At 40.3% G+C, this 15,395-nt stretch overlaps 1 protein-coding gene across 5 annotated transcripts in view; it reads left to right on the top strand.

Moving 5' to 3' along the window:
- The window catches only part of ELMO1 (engulfment and cell motility 1), a 734,972-nt gene that overhangs the window by 170,596 nt on the left and 548,981 nt on the right, over window positions 1-15,395 (top strand). For all 5 annotated transcript variants that reach the window (XR_006716458.1, XM_045495324.1, XM_045495323.1 and 2 more), the window contains one exon: window positions 8,695-8,763. The gene's annotated coding sequence lies outside the window, so the exon portion shown is untranslated. The remainder of the gene's footprint in view (window positions 1-8,694; window positions 8,764-15,395) is intronic.

Below are 15,395 nucleotides of genomic sequence, written 5' to 3'. Positions count from 1 at the left end.
TCAGTGCCCTTTTCTGGCACTGAATTCACTTGGGTTGGTTCTCAGTATAAGAAGCCAAAAGACTAGAGTTACTTATGAGGTGTCAGTTTTTGAAATATAAACCCTAAAAGGACATATTTCCAATCCAAGAGGTCTGCCTTTTGTGCTAGATCACTGTAGACTTTGTTTACAAAGCATCACATTATCTGGCAACAAAACCTCGTAACAATCAAGGCTCCTTTCATTTTCCCAACACTGTTTGCTGATAATTCTTCAGAAAAATTTTGAGATTTTTTTTTTCATGCTACTAATTTATGCCAACATAAATGGGAGTCTAATATTCTGTTTAAAAAGAAGTGTAAACATATTTTGGGGATGCTTCTCCATTCACTCTAAAATCTAAAGTCTGAGATTATTTACATGCAATTTTCAGTGATTTATTAACTAATTATCAACTGAGGTAGGGCTGATGTTGAAAGGGTAGATTTGCTATTGGTTCCTAAACTACTTTAACTCCCAGGAACAGAAAACCTTCAATTATAAACAAGACATAGGCAACCATGGTAACAGATCTACTTTTCACAACAAATACACATTTTTTCAAAAACAATTAATGTTCCTTAATGTTTGACTGATTGTTACAAGCACTTCCAATGGTATCTGTTACCTTCTTTTTTTTTTAATATTTATTTATTTTGAGAGAGACAGAGAGAGAGAGAGAGAATATGAGCAGGGGTGGGGCAGAGAGAAAGGGAGACATAGAATCTGAAGCAGGCCCCAGGCTCTGAGCTGTCAGCACAGAGCTTGATGCAGGACTTGAACCCTGAACCACAAGTTCACGACCTGAGCCGAAGTTGGATGCTTAACCAACTGAGCCACTCAGCCAACCTGGTATCTGTTACTTTAGAAATAAATGTCCAGGTAAATATGGGTCTAGATGCATTAACTTTAAGTTAGTTATATAGACCTCGGTTATATTAACTTTAGACTTGAAAATCTTGTGACTATGTTTTGATCCAATTTTAGACTATGTTATTATGCACATACCTTTTCAACAAACAGTTAATCTGGAAGTTATGCAATGATTTATAATGCATGATGGGATATTAAGCAATTACTATTTGAAAATAATAACTTCAGTGGAAATCCAAATGGTTCTCCAAATATGAGGAACAGTAAATCTCCTCCAGCTACTTTTCATACCATAAGACTGAAAGATATTTCACAAATTATCTGGACGGACTTTGAAGTAACTGAATGAAATAAAAATTATTACCCAGAATACCCTAATTAAAAGTGATTATTCATACCAACAGCTAAATTTATTGTGCACCAACTATATGCCCGAGATTTTCCAATCAATTGGCACTGATTTCTCAGGTACTATGTCATTCTCATTTTATGCTCAAGAATATTGAGGCTTAGAGCAGTCAAATAACTTGTTCAGGGGCGCCTGGGTGGCGGTCAGTTAGGCGTCCGACTTCAGCCAGGTCACGATCTCGCGGTCCGTGAGTTCGAGCCCCGCGTCGGGCTCTGGGCTGATGGCTTGGAGCCTGGAGCCTGTTTCCGATTCTGTGTCTCCCTCTCTCTCTGCCCCTCCCCCGTTCATGCTCTGTCTCTCTCTGTCCCCAAAAAAATAAAATAAACGTTGGAAAAAAAAAATTAAAAAAAAATAAAAATAACTTGTTCAAAGTCAACTTTTATCAGAAAGTCTGTTTAAGACAGACTTAAGCCTGTCCTGTCTGAGTTCAGGAGCTGAGTTCTTACCTCCTATGTAATAAATAAATATCAACCACATTCTGCCAACCCATCCTAGGTACACAATTATTAAAAAAGCTGGCTCTTCCATTATTCCTGAACTTCATTCAGCCAACATAGTAGTCAAGATATCTGAGGAATTGGACCCCATAAAAAGATGCCAGGAGTGACCCAATTAGCCAAGAACACCTATTTTTAAAGGTAACTAAGAGTGTTTGGAGGCCCTTATTTTTGAAAGCCTCTCTTTCTGAATAGTGTACCACTTTTTGCATAGAATCTCTTCTGTGTGAGAGTAGAGGTCAAAATAGCCTGCAATGACTTTTAATGGGCACCTTATTTTTTGGGACACATAGGGTGTCCCCATGTGACTAATTTGTAGCCATTCTTTTTTTTTTTTTAAGATTTTATTTTTTAAGTGATCTCTACACTGAATATGGGGCTCAAACTCACAACCCCGAGATCAAGAGTCGCACACTCCACCAATTAAGCCATCCAGGCATGCCTATAGCCATTCTTTAAGTAAAGAAATAAATTTGGACCAAAACTCTAAATACTAAGTGTACATTTGAGGCTTTTTGATGCTTATTCTCCTTTGCCATGAAAATATTGCCAATTTCCTAATTGTATTAATGTACTATATTATAAAAAATGGTATCACTGGGGGAGAGCTGAATAATGGTAACATCAGGCCACTCTGTACTATTTTTTTGTAACTGCTCATGTGCCTGTACTTCAAAAAAAAAGTTTTAAACTATTGCCAAATTTCCATCTTGCTAGGGAAATGAACTTCTGGGCTTTGCAGCTGATAACTTTCATCCAGCTAAGGTCCCTCTTGGGGTATTGGCCATCACTTTGAAGAGGCACTGATGTATGAAATGGGCACAAATTGTTATCATAGAAGGACCAACAGAGCATATCCATAAACCTGCATAGAGGGTCTACCTCATGTCCTCCTCCTGGTATGTAGTCTAGGGCCAGGGTGTCTCTGAAAAGCTTCATTAGAAATGAAAGTCAACCTGTTGAGGAAGACTCCCAACTGCCTCTAGTGGCACTTATCCCCTGCAAAAAGACAAACTCACCAGGTGACAGGGTGAGTCCCAGACAGAGGTCTGCAATGAGCGGGGAGGAATTAGCCATGCTCCTTAGCTGGCTGCTGCCTTTGGATGTTTACTTATACACATCAGTGCCAGATCCTGCCAAGGACAGATTACCCGAGTGCTGGCTTCTGGGAAGGGAACGTGCAGTGGAGAAAAGAGCAGAGCAGCCTCGTTCAGGCGAGCAAGGCCAGTCCCAAGCGGAGCTCCAAGAGCCTACAGGGCCCCTGTCATCAGGGGGACTGCTCACATGTTCACCCAGGAAACCTACTCTTTGTGAACCGCCTTGAGCTACTAGGAACATTCCCAAAATAAGACATTGATTTGAAGGACTGATGGAGGGTGAAAGAAAAAATTGAAGATCTGTTCAGAAGGCAACTAACTGCCTGAAATGCAATCTCTGCTTTTTGTTTGTTTCTTTGCGTAGAGAGAGAGGAAGGGAAAATAGAACCCTGATAGTTTCACCTAGTTAATGAGGCTGATCCTGGAAGTTCGTGGAACCCACTTTGGCCCATCCTACCCAGAAATGCCCCAGTCGGTATTCAGAGGAACCTGTTCAAGGTGGTATTAGGAACAAGGTTGCAACTTTGAAAAGATGGAGCCCTGCACACAGCATGAATTCGGAGGTGGAAGAAGATCTGCTAAGGGAATTTGGGAAGACAAATGACAGGGCAGGGAATACAAGGAATTCTCGCACGAGCCATTTCATAGACAACCCCAAAACTGCCCATCCGTCTTCTGCCGTCAGCCTACCAAAAGCCTTGTTGGCGTTTCTGAAAATAGATGGCTAAATAAGCCTAAGCTTTTTTGGTTCATAGAATTGGTGAATCAAAGGGGCAGAAGATTTATCTCATGCCTCTAAAGATCATTTATAACTTGGCTAAGTGGCCCAGGATAAAACCACAATAAAGGTGATTCATGCAGGAAATCCATTCTGTTGAGGCAGAAATGAAAATCCACATTAAATCACCGTCCATTCTGTGCACGGGAGAATTGGAGTGAGCCAAGCTCAGTGGATTCCCAGGCACACTAAAGGCTGAAAACCCATTGTTCTTGGAAAATGGGGGAAATGAGACTCCTTTAAAGTGGGAATGCAGCCTCTGGCTCTGAGAGCAGGGAGGTACTCCTGACCAGGGTGAGCTGCCCAGTGGCCCTGCCATGCGGGTGTCTGGGACTATATTCCCGGATGGCAGCCAGCCTGGGGATCTATTCAATTACTGCAAGATCCTTGCCAGGAGGCTTTTATCAGCTGCACTATTTATCAAGACAATTGGACCCAGTACAAAAACCCACCTTTGCAAATTGCCATGAAAGGGCTGTCTATGTGGCTGAATCAGGGATGTCTGCTGCCTCTTGGCTTTTGAACTCAACTGTACAGTTATTGCATTTTCTCCTGGCTGGGATCACCTGAAAATATTGTTGTCCCCTATCCTTCACCTTCCTTTTTGGTCCAGAAGTCTAATGTATTGACGGATAATCTAAGCGCAAAAGCAAGCTCACGGAGCAATCACACATGGGCCCATTATTTTGCATATGATTTATTTTTTGTGTGACATTAAAGTCTTCTCAGTCTCTTTCCCTAACCTTCAGCTGGAACCACACTTCTTCCCTTTTTCCTGCTAATGATCTATCAGATCTCACTGTTGGGCATTGGTTATGACCAAGTGAGATGATTTCTAAGCCCGCACCCTCGCTTTTCAGTGAGAAGTGGATTGATGCTTCATCGGAAGGCCTCAATTTTATTGTAAATTAACAAAAAAATGTAGAATATTTTTAGTACACTTAGTTTGGGATTTTCCTTCCCAATTGGTTCTTTATTAGCCTTTATTCATACAGTAAGGTTGTATGCAACTTAAAATACAGTTATTCAGTCATAATGAACAATACCTAATGCAACTCGGTTGGTACCAATGGAGTCTGAAATGGAGATAATCCACGAGAACATACACATCAGTGTGGTACTTGCCACAAGTCACTGGTGCTCCTCTGTTGTCGTGACTGAAAGCTGACAGTGTCCATTTTGACACATTCTAAAGGGTGGTCTAAGCAATTCATCCGGAGTTGTGATAAAGGTAGGAATTCCATCCATGATAGATTTAGCAAAAGCAAAACCTCATTAAAGTAAATCCCCTTCTCTGAAAATAAGTTAAATCTATTAACTGATTTATGCTCTTGTCAAAAGTGCCCATGTCCTTATAGGTGATGGTAAGCTATCTTGTCTACTGACAAACACTTGAAAACTGGATTTATATGAGAATCGTTGGCTTTCTTAAAAAAAAATAATTCATGTCTCTTCTTATTAACTGCATAAGCAATAAAGAAGGCTTATTTTATGGTAAAAGCAATCTGGTAGATTGTAGGTAGAACATTACATTTGTCTGGTCATACAAATCTTATGGGCACAAACTAAAACATACTGAATGCGTCAATTAACCAGAGTTCCTATTGGATTTTTTAAAAATAAAAACTGTTTCTCATGGCACTACAGTCAGTACTTTGATTCGTTCCCCTTTCAAAGACTAAGGGAAGGGATAGGCCCCTGGTAACAGGCTGTTGCCCATCAAACTAGATGGAGACAATTAATTTAATGAAGAGTTTCTATTTAGGAAGAAGCAGTAGGAGGAAAGGGCAACGGTGGGAGCTTCCACCAGGTTGGCTGGTGTTTTACAGGCAGGAGAAGCAGCTGGAAATTTGGATGATGGTTTTGAAAACCTGATGATAAGGAAAAGGTCACTAAAATTGAAATGGTGGGTGGGAAAGTGGAGCAGACCAGGCTAATGTGGCAAAACTGAATCATCTCGTGTGTGTTAAAGCTTTTAAGGAACTCTTTTCTTTTTGCTTCAAACAGTTTGCTCTTCTCCCTAGTGACTACTGTCCTATGAATGGCATAGATTATTTGCCTCTTTTCTTCCACCTAAATCAATTCTAAAAGCAATTTTTTAAAGTTCAGTTTATATGATAAGGAATGTTCCCATCAGACCTGAGTCATATTGCGAATGTGTGTCTTTTGCTTTAGTGTGTAGTTTTTTTAAGCCAATGTTGTTCCCATACTACCTTAGAAACAATGTGTGTATTTACAAAACTAACAAACATTATAACTTGGAAAATTCCTTTGGCACAGACAGGAGTGTTCAGCCACAAATGCTTCTGACTTAAAACCTGAACCAAATAAAACTTGACAGCAAGGCAAAATATTTTATAGGCAAAGTGACATTTTATAATAATGGAATAATAAATGCAGAAGGGGAAATGAACCAAAGCTGAAATATCATCTGAGATCCACTGGATACTAAAGGGAGGTGAATCTCATTTAGACTTTTCCTGTTTTTATTACACTAATAATTATGTCTATGACTGAAGCACTCTTAAACTTGGAGAACTCCCGTATTTCTAGTCACGTGGTCGCATATCTCCAATCGCATGTCTCTGTGAGATCTGGATGATGCAGTGGGAAGCCTTGGTCGCGTGGTAAAATGGTTGGATATGGAAAGAAAAGTGATGGAAAAATCACAGAACCACTTTATCAAGCACTTCACTTTGCAACCAAGTCAAGCAATGTTTAAATCAACCCGATGAACACAATACAACCCAGAACCCATCTACAACTGGACATTAAATCACATTACAAATGGAATTAACAAAGACCAAGTAAGCTTACTTGCCAATCTCCCATCCTCTACCCTACTGCAAAAGTCAGCAACCACTGTTGATTTGCGCATTTAGGAAAATCAGCAAGGGTCTATCAACCACCTTTCTAGTCCATAGGACAATTGTAAAGAGGATACAAAACATTGATGTGTTAGTCTGGGAAAATAGAAATAGTCAAGGCTGGTTTTAACACAATTGGGTTAGACTAGGATTAGAAGAGAGCCAGGATTGCAAAGCAAGTTGGTGTGTGGATCTTCCCACAGTGCCAGGAGACATGCATCTGCGTTTCTTTCCTTTTTTTAAAATTAAGTTTATTTATTTATTTTGAGAGGGGGGGCAGAGAGAGGGGGGGGGAGAGCGAATCCGAAGCAGGCCCTGCACTGTCATCGCAGAGGCCAACACAGGGCTCGATCTCATGAACCATGAGATCATGACCTTAGCCAAAAGCAAGACTCAGATGCTTAACTGACTGAGCCACCCAAGTGCCCCACATCTGCCTTTGTGTAAGCGTTGGTGAAATGCACTTTGGGTTCACTCCAAATGGATGGACTCCAGGCTGGGAAAAGCCCACAGTCCTCATGTTCATCACTCAGAAATAGATATTTCCCCAAAAGAATGACCATGGTGTAATACTGAAGAAACAAAACAAGGTAAACAAGAAACTTACAGTCATCAAATCACTAGATTAAACAATGACTTTAGCTAATGTATTATTCATTTGACAGACATTTATCACTTGGCCTACTTTTCCATGGTAATATATGGAGTGCTGGAGGACAATTGGAAATGATCTAAGCATCTTATCTCTGGATGTTTGGTTTCATTAGGTCTGGAGTGGGGTCTAGAAATAGATCCTATTTGTTTGCTTGCTTGCTTGCTTTAAACTCCTGAGAAGATTCTAAGGATCCACAAGTTGGGAACCCACTGATCTGACAGACGTTTTCAGTCTCTGTGTTGCCTGGTAAGTCAGAGAGAGCAGTAGGAAGGAACCAGAGCTGAAGCAGAGAGAATTGATCATAGTTCCAGTCTCTGAGCCTGCAGGACAGCAGCTATAAAGTGCGTTGCTGGGGAAGAAATTCAGAACTTTTTATCCAAACATTATGTTACTATTTAGAAGCTGTGTGACCAGGACCAAGTAATTAAACTCCTTGAAGGGGTACTTATCTCACCCCCTTTCAGAGTTGTTAAACATTCTAAGTGAGATTGTAACAAGGCCTGCTCTGGTGCCTGGTCCATCATCAGGCTTAGTTTCTGTCCTTCTCCCTCACATAAGATGTAGCCCTTCTTCCCCTCCTCCTTTTTTTTTTTTTTTTAATTTTTTTAACGTTTATTTATTTTTGAGACAGAGAGAGACAGAGCATGAACAGGGGAGGGACAGAGAGAGAGGGAGACACAGAATCTGAAACAGGCTCCAGGCTCTGAGCTGTCAGCACAGAGCCCGATGCGGGGCTCGAACCCACGGACCGTGAGATTATGACCTGAGCTGAAGTCGGCTGCTTAACCGGCTGAGCCACCCAGGCGCCCCTCCCCTCCTCCTTTAATGTTAAAAATTGTTTTCATTCTCCACAACCCAATCCCAACCTACATACTCCATGAAAGCTTTATGACACCTCCACCACTCCCACCACCAAGGCTCACTGACCTCCCTCCTCATTGTACTTCTGTGGCCCTTATATTCAGGATCACATAATCTGATACTTAATTGTCCTCCAGTCTCTTCACGAGTATTATTTTAGTTTTCCTGGCCTGGCTCTCGAGCACTCAGACAATGTTTTCTTCATAGAGGGGCAAAAGAATTCCTTGTTGGTTGATCGAAAGTACCTGTTGGGCTGCTTCCATAAGAGACATCTAATGAGGAATGGGAAACTCTCAATTTTCTGTCGACATAATGCAGTGGAGACCAGCCAACATTGCCACGGCTTCTGTAGGCATTAGTATTCTGAAATAATCATCAGAATGCCAGTCTCCTTCCACCCCCACTCACTTATTTTGTTGGAAAAATGCAAAACCTGCATTTTCCATGAACCACATCTAACTCTATGCACAGAGTGAATGCAGTGTCTGTGTTTAGCATCCCAAATGTGATAATTATGCATTATACTTACTCCATGGCTAAATCTTACATTTCTATACTAAAACACAAAGGAATGACTAAATACTCTAGTGTGTTATCTTGCCCTTCCTTACCATTGTGGGTTTTCTTCTTATCATCCAGATTGGCCCCATGCTGAAATGCGCCTGTAAAAATAAGTAAGAAACTTCAGATGTTTACAAGACTTAAAAGGTGAGTGACGAGAAGAGGTGAATTGTAGGGACATCTGTGCCAGCAAACACATGAGCATATTGGAAAGAGGTAGCATTGTGTGTGTGTGTGTTTGTGTGTGTGTGTGTGTGTGAGTGTATGTGTACGCCTGTGGAGAAAGCAGATTTTTTTTTAATGAGGAACAAAAGCTGGGTTATGTAAGCAGCACTGTTCAAAACAGCTTGTATAGCAAGAATGGAAACAAGGTATGAATATTCATAAGTAAAATGGAAGAAGTGTTCATTTGCAAGGAAGTGGAGATGAAATTCTGAATATTGTTTGACCACAATTTTACCCAGAAAGCTTTGGATGTGTAGATCACACAATATGTCATACAAACATAAAACCAGCTAACCCCATTGCCTCAATATTCCCCTTCTTCAATACACTAATAACCAGTTTATTAATATTTCTACATGTTATTCATTCAGGTTGTCTTGATTTTGATTCTTCCACCTCTGGATACCTAAAAGTGAAAGAAGAAAGAGATAATAAAAATAATCATATACAAAGATTAACTCCAAATGAATCAAAGGCTTAAATGTAAGAGCCAAATCTATAAAATTCATACAAGAAAACATAGGGATAAATCTTGGTTACCTTGGATTGGGAAATGGATTCTTACATATGACATCAAAAACATAAACAAGATAAGGAAAAAATTGATAAGTTGGACGTTACCAAAATGAGAAACTTACGTACTTCCAAAAGATACTATCAAAAAGGTGAAAGACAACCTACAGAATGGGAGATAATATTTGAAAATCATATATCTAATAAGAGTCATGCATCTAGAGTAGAGAAAGTACCCGTGGGGATTCTGTATGGCTCAGTTGGTTAAGCATCCAACTCTTCATTTCAGCTCAAGTCATGATCTCGTGGTCTTGGGATCAAGCCCTGCATCGGGCTCCATGCTGACAGAGCCAAGCCTGCTTGGGATTCTCTCTCTCCCTCTCTCTCTGCCCCTCCACTGCTTTCATGCTCTCTCTTTCTCTCTCTCAAAAAATAAAGTATATAAAGGACCCCTATGATGCAATAATAAAAAGTGAATAACCCAATTAAAAATGGGCAAAGTATCTGAGTAGACATTTCTCCAAAGGAGATATACAAATGGCCAATAAGGACATGAGAAGATGCTTAACATCATTGGTCATTATGGAAATGCAGACCAAAACCATGAGGTACAACATCACACTCACTAGAATGGTAATAATAAAAAAGTCAGATAACAAGTGTTGGTGAGGAAATGGAGAAATTGCAACCCTCATACACTGCTGGTAGCAGTTCCTCACATGGTTAAATATAGAATTAGCATTTGACTCAGCAATTTCACTCCTATGTATATACCCAAGAGAAATGAAAACATGTCTATGGAAAAACTTGTATACAATATTAATAACACCATTATCTATAATAGTCAAAAAAATGTAGAAACAATCCAAATATCCATCAGCTGATGAATAGATAACAAAATGTGGTTCTTCATACAATGGAGTATTATTCAGCCATAAGAAGGAATGAAGTACTGATTACATGCTATATCATCAATGAGCCTTGAAAACGTTGTGCTAAGAAGCCAGTCACAAGACCACAAATCATGTGGTTCCATGTATATGAAATGGCCAGAATAGGCAAACCTCTAGAGATGAAGAGTAGATTAGTGGCTACTTAGGGTGGTAGAGCGCATAAAAGGGTGATAGCTGAAAAGATAATGGGGCTTCCTTTTAAATTTTTATTTATTTTTGAGAGAAAGAGAAAGAGAGAGCAGAGGAGGGAAGAGAGAGGGAGAGAGAGAATCCAAAGAAGGCTCTGCACTGTTAGCACAGAGCCTGATGCAAGGCTTGAACTCACAGTGAGATCATGACCTGACCTGAAACCAAGGGTTGGACACTTAACTGACTGAGCCATCCTGGCTCCCCAGGGGCTTCCTTTAAAAGTGATGTAAAATGTTCTAAAGATGACTGTCGTAATGGTTGCACAACTCTGTGACTATACTAAAAACCATTGAATTGCATACTTCAAATAGGTGAATCATATGGCATGTGAATTATTATTTCAATAAAACTGTTGCAAAAGAAAAAAAGAAATGAAGAAAGAAAGAAGAAAAAGGAAAAAAAGAAGTACTCACCATGATCTTGGGCTCTGTTAGAAGACCCAAACTTTTTATCAAATGAAACTCTATCAGTGAAATTATCAATAAATTGAATGATAGGAACAACATGAAAAGAAAATGATCAAATGAAACTCATTCCAACCTCTGATGCATTCCCTAAGTCTTATGTACTGTCATGTAACATTTTAATGATGGGGTCTTAAGCAGTGATATTTCCCCCCCTCAAGTAGAACTTTGATCCCTCATACATTTGCCTTGAAAATTGGAAGACTCAAAGCAAAGTTGATGTCAAATGGCAGACTATATTATAGTATTTGTCATAGTATTCAATCTGTGGAGCTTAAGTTTGGTAGTATTTTTCTTTTCTATATGAAGCCAAGAACAAATTGAGTAACCTTCTAGAATTTGATTAGGTAATCAGTGGATCAAAGTTTTAACTTTAGGATGAGGTACAGTAAGGGCAAAAATTAAATACACTTCAATCTGTTCACAGGATTTAGATAATCAGCCCAGAACTGATCTGTTGCCTCTGTTTTCAAACTGCATTCTATGGATCCTTCTGTGGAGGAAGGGATCCAAGGAGAGTGTGTTCCAGGTTTCTCCATCCAGAGAAGCTCCACTTCTGTCTGTTCTAAATGTAGATTTTCTGCTTAATAAGATACTATGGCTAAACAAGTGTTGAAACATGGGGATCTAGATCATTTTAATTAACAGAAGCATCCTGAACTTTCCCAGCCTCACAAAGTTTTTGTAAAAACATGAGCCCACCTTCACTCACAGAGGAAATGTCACCAGTTCACAGAAGACCTGCTTCCTGTAAAGGACTTCCCACCCCAAATATTTCTTGGAGTCTTCTGGAGGCATTTTGTACATGTTCAAGAACAGGTCACCATTTATTCACTCAACAAGCATCAGTTCTGTGTTTGGAACAATGTAGTTATCTTCCAGCAGTCAGGTAAGGACTTTCTGCCCTACCCTTACCCTGTCCTTTGTTCTTTTGGTCAGGCAAGACTACCACTTTTAACAATGAGGGAGAGATCATCTTTCCAGTCCTTTTTCGACCAGCTATGATGAAGAGATGCCATAACACCTGGAGGAAATTAGGATTCTCCCTAATCCTTTCAACACAAACATGTGACAACAAGATGTTCTGGCTGTTTAAAAAAAATCTAAGGGGAACCTGGCTGGCTCAGTTGGAAGAGCATGCGACTCTCAATCTAGGGGTTGTGAGTTCGAACCCCACGTTGGACATAGAGATTACTAAAAACTAACTAAATAAATAAACTTAAAAAAATACAGTATACAATTCAATGTGTTCTTTTTTAAAATCTGTACTGCCTCGGCTCAGAGATAAAGCAAGATTTTTCATCACATAGCTTTAGACTGTGGAGTGTGAAAATTAATGAAATTTCATTGTAGAATAAATGGGCTTTTGAAAACCTAACTCAAAATGAGCCATTGCTGGTTTCATGTGGCATCTAACTAGCAGTTTCTGATGTGGCCTTGTCTGGTTTCCCACTGAAACACCCATGGAAACTCAGAGAACAGCGAACCCTCAGACAGACAGCTCACCTATTACTAGAGTATGTATGGCACCTGCACTAACTTAATAGTGGAGTTAATATTTGAAGAGTCGAAACCTCCTTTGGGGGAGCCAACATAATATTTTGTGATTGAAAAAGCTTCATCCCTCCCACTCTGCCTCAGAACCTGAGTCTCCCTCAGTCATCACTTGGACAAGTGTTCTGCCTTTCTCCCATCAGGGAGGCCAAAACCAACCTTTTAAACCAACCTAGTTAGAAAATACTGGGTATTTTGATTTTTATCTCTGTATTTATATTTTTGGCAATTGCTTCTATATGCTTTTGGCCAGTACTATGGTGAAATTATCTTAAGTTTAAATTATGATAGAAGGAATTCAATTTTGTTCACTGATGCATGTCCATTACCTAGAACAGTGCTCTGCAAAGAGTAGACAATTAATATTCATTGTTTGCATATTCATAAGTAATTAGTTTTAAAAAGTCAATAGGACCACAATTAACTTCTAATCATATTTGTGCTTTAATTTTTGAAGAGAATTTAGGCACAGAATTCTTTAATAATGGTTAAATAATTTCATAAAGAATTTTATTATGAAATTCACCAAGAGCTGAGAGAAATAAAAACCAGGAGTTGGTTGAAAGAAGGAATAGTCCATTTAACAGCAAGAGTACTAAAATAGCCTTTGTTTATTAGTGACCTTCAAGGAATCAGCCCTATGTCCTCTCCCCGCCTACCAAAGCAAGTGTTAACAAGCCCACTCATTTGCCAGAGCAGAGCTGGGCTCCCAGTCAATGCCGCTGACAGTGGAAGGAAGAAGAAATAATTACTTCTTAAAGCCACACATTAATTTAAGCACTTGGGAAAATTCAGTTTGTGAAAAATAAAGAATGAAATGGGAACAAAAGAAAACCCGTGTTTCGTGTCAGAACGGAAAGGTTAGAGACAGAAACAGCGAGCAGAATGGAGTGTGTGGAAACACAGTGAGCTGGAACCAGTGGGAAGACCAGCCTCCTGCTGCAGCATGGCTGGCATTCACCTCCCCACCTGCGAACGGGGACGTTACACTCTGCACACTGCTACCACCCGCTTTCCCTCTGTATAGACAAGGTGGGGGATGCTCACTAACCCCCTGGCAACCTACTTGTTTGAGGAAGGACGTTAAAATCATGACTACTGTTTGGGGGTTTGAGCGCACATGGAGTTAAAGGCAGCTCTAGGGCCATCTTTATCCTTCTCTTTTCAACCCTGCACCCAACTCCTGTGATTTCTATGTATAAATCACCTTCTTCCTTTACTTCCTCAGCTTTGAAAGATAAACATGAAATACTAGATTAAAATGTTTTTAATTCTGCCATTTAAAGGTGCTTTGGGGGGCGCCTTGGTGGCTCAGTCGGTTAAGCGTCCCGCTCCAGCTCAGGTCATGATCTTGCGGAAGGTGAGTTCCAGCCCTGTGTAGGGCTCTGTGCTGACCGCTCAGAGCCTGCAGCCTGTTTCAGATTCTGTGTCTTCCTCTCTCTCTGACCCTCCCCCGTTCATGCTCTCTCTCTGTCTCAAAAATAAATAAAAACGTTAACAAACAAAGGTGCTTTGGAATATAGGTTTTATTATTATTTAATATGGCAAGGCCTCCAGATCCGAAGTCAGCTGCCACTGAAAAATAGTTACACCTATAGATCCCAAGAGGCGGGGTGTGTCATGCAGTGGAGGGCTACGTGGGGACGTGCCAGGGTCGGTCAGGAGGCAGAGGGAGAGGGGACAGTTGTGAGCCAGAGCTTTTACTGTGATTTCTGTAGGAAGGAATGGGCCTGGCATTGTAAGCAGGCTTAGGATTGGCTAGTTTGGACAAATTCAGTGGGCTCTGGGGCACAGGGTCTGTCCCTAGTTGTCTGGTACCTCGTCCTGGAGTACTTACGCAAGAGGATAGAGGCCCAAAGTGTGAAAGCCAGAGACAGGAGGTGGTGGGGGATAAGGGCTCTGGACTGTTGGTTTGCATTTGAAAGGCATGCTCAATGTCCAGTTGTTAACTGTCTCTAGGTATTGGCTAGCCCTGGGAGGGATAGTCCCTCCAGGGTCAGCCAGGCCCCAGATATCAAAGCATCAGAATACAGAAAATAAAAGACATGTTTCATACAAAAGGCACTTGCATAGATTCACTTTACCAGAGTAATAAACCCAGCATTTCAGCTGGTGACTTCCATTATGATGTGGAACTCCAGTATTGAAAGGTCGGGTTACCCATACATTCAAAACCATAAAAAGGGTTTCAAGCTGGATGTGAAGAAACTACTTCTATTGCAAGGAACCATCCTCATTCTTGCCCTGGTGATTTGCTCTATCTGAGTACTAAGAAAAATATTTCAGGAGGATGCTTTATGCTTTATTATTGACCATTAACTTGTCATACCATGAAGGAAAAGGATGGTTTAGGATTGCTGATAAGAGCAAGAAGATTTTCTCTTTATCACAAGGTGGAAATCCAACCTAGTGCATCAATAGCAGAAGATCTTATCACTCAATAGAAGTTCAGAGCCTTGCAGAAATGGACCTGCAGGAAATTACTTTCATGGAGGAGGAAAAAAAATGACATCAGGTTATTGGTCCCAAATGGCTCATCCTAACGTCCAAAAATAAAATACAGATGAAGATGTCAGGAGGTAGGAGACATTCAACCACATTTAAACTAAGACTTTCTACCAGCCTATTATTGGAGTTTGGAAGGAATTCTCTCTAGCACTGAAGCTGATGGAATTGGATAGAAAAATACGATCAGTGACTCATTCAATAAATGCCAGTTTGCCATAAGGTAGGAAGTGCTTGCCTTCATCTGGCACAGTTTATGTTCTGGTTACTAAAACCCAAAAAGGGGATGTATAGATTTTTCTTCCTCTGGGATGAATAGGCAAGCAAAACAAAAACAGAAACAAAATATGCCCATGGAAAAAAAGGTATTACCAAG

This window comes from Leopardus geoffroyi, chromosome A2 (genome assembly GCF_018350155.1).
Source record: "Leopardus geoffroyi isolate Oge1 chromosome A2, O.geoffroyi_Oge1_pat1.0, whole genome shotgun sequence".
Lineage (NCBI taxonomy): Eukaryota > Metazoa > Chordata > Mammalia > Carnivora > Felidae > Leopardus > Leopardus geoffroyi.
The sequence above is the reverse complement of the archived record's forward strand: the minus strand, read 5'-3'. Positions and strand labels throughout refer to the sequence as shown.